Source organism: Phalacrocorax carbo, chromosome 5 (genome assembly GCF_963921805.1).
Source record: "Phalacrocorax carbo chromosome 5, bPhaCar2.1, whole genome shotgun sequence".
Classification (NCBI taxonomy): Eukaryota; Metazoa; Chordata; class Aves; order Suliformes; family Phalacrocoracidae; genus Phalacrocorax; species Phalacrocorax carbo.
The window spans coordinates 49,459,282-49,461,515 of record NC_087517.1 but is presented as its reverse complement, the minus strand read 5'-3'; positions in this window follow the sequence as shown (position 1 = coordinate 49,461,515).

Genomic DNA, 2,234 nt, shown 5'->3' with positions numbered 1-2,234 from the left:
TATTGAACACCGGGCTGCATGAGAGCAGGACGTGTGTGTGCTCAGGGCTGCCTCACTATAGAGCGAGCTGCAGAGAGGATGTGTGGTGTTGAGGCAGAGTGTCAAAAACAAAATTAAGGCTGTAGCTATTTTTCACATATCCGTTCTTCATACAAATGTCTGTAGCAACGTTGCTGATGTCAATTTGCTTGCTTTTTAGTTCTCTGAGATGATGCTGTAGACTTGGACAAGGCCACAGAAGAGTTGCTTCCTCTCACACAAAGCGCACAGCAGTCCATTTGCACCGTGTATTGGCTTCGGTGCTGAGAGCAGATGTCTGTAAATTATCACTTGTCTGTGCAAGGCAAGGAGCTTTCTTTGGAAACCATATTCTTCTCTTTTTTTTTTTTTCTCTAACCAAAGCTAAAAGGGAAAAAGGAGCTATTAAAGATTGTTTTTCTCATCTGTCAATCTAAACATAACTCTTTTCAGATCCCTTTCACTGCAACCCTATTCCACTCAGTTAAGCTTTAGGGCAGGATTTACCTTACCTAAGAAAGCTAGGTGTGTTTTGCATAATTTCAGATAGGTGAATTTAGGTAAAATGAATCCCACATAAGTCTTTTATCTCTCTCTGCTGGGCTAATGTTTGTAATTGTCTTTCTCCTCTGCCTTTGCTTTATATTAAAGTCTTCCCAGTACCTATGCTCCCGCATAAGATAACTGGGGGCCCTCACTCCCATTGGCAAGGACTCCTTCCTCTCCACAGAAGCCTCACTTCTTCCTAATGCGGAAATCAAAGAGCACCTCCCCTCTTCCTCCCAGTGTAGTGGTGGGGATCTTTTCAGCTCTTTCCTCCCTCTTCTCCCACAAGCAGGAGTCCAGCCACACATCGGGATGGTCGTGGTAAGTCTGTGTTGTGGCAGTGATGTCCCTTGGTGGTAGTCCTGAAGCTAGAACCACACGGGTGTGGTGAACATCTTTCCCCTCATAAACCCGGAGTTCACAACCCTGCATGTGTCTGAAGTATATTGCCAGGTTTTGATTCGTAACCACGTGAGTTAAAATTCAGGGAAAGATGCCAGCTATGTGCTGGGTTTTTTTTTAGAAAACCTGAGAATTTCTTTCAGATGGAACACGTCACCTGACCAGGTCTGTCAGGTCACCATTTTTTTCACCTGCAAATTCCTTATGATCTTTGCCGGCCCATGGAGAACAGTTCAACTATGATAAATCACATCCTTGCTTCTGCAGTCAATCCACCCATAGTGGTGGTCACTTCCCGGGTATGTTACGAGCCACAGATTGAAACCACCACTCCAACTCCACTCCAGCAACGCCGCCTCTGAAAAACTGGCAACTGTTGGCTTGAAAAGCAGGCGCAGAGTGAATGACAATATGCGATTTTAATTGTTAGTAGATTAACAGATGGACTAAAATGTATGTGCTGGATAGGTATCAACTCTCATTGTACGCCACATCAGTCTGGGATAGGAAACGTGCTTTTGTATGTGTTTATATGGCTGGCAGTAAAGTCCCGTCTGCAAGTCCCAGGTACCAATTTCATGTTAATAACAGTGAATCCTATTTGTATAGCCAGCAGTGGCAGTGGGCGGCAGGTAAGGTTCACAGTACCTCAGCGAACCTTTGTTTAACACATCTAGAGATAGAAAAGGAGGAAGAGAGACACGAGAATATCTCTCCTACGAACACATAGGGCAACTGTTCTCATCTAAGCTCGCTATGGCTATCTACAGGACAACTTAAAAGTGTCAGAGGATCCCAGCTGGGCTGAGGGGTTTACATGCTGGTTCTAGAGCAGCATCAGCTCTTCTCATTTTAGGACCAGATGCCATTTACGATTTGAATTCTCTTAACAAGCAGTGCATTGGATTACCAAGCATCAGCAGCACCGTGCATAAAGTCAGGCACTAAAGCCTCTTAGGCTGTTAGAGAAAAAAAAAAGACACTATTTTACAAATTCGGTCCGACTCCTTTAAACACTTAAGAATCTCAGCGCTTTATGATTTAACGAGCAGCTCTCCAAAAGTCGCCGTCACTGTTTGAGTTACACGTTCCACGCGATCTCCCGCCGATTACAACTAGTTGCGGCATTTTCATCTCCTTAAGGACCCCGAATTACACGTGATTTGTGTTTCAGCAGTTTCCTGTCTCGTACCCGCCGCGGACCGTGCCACAGAGCAAACTGCAGGGGCTGCAGCTGCCGGGGGGCCTTGAACCGTGAGAACAAAATA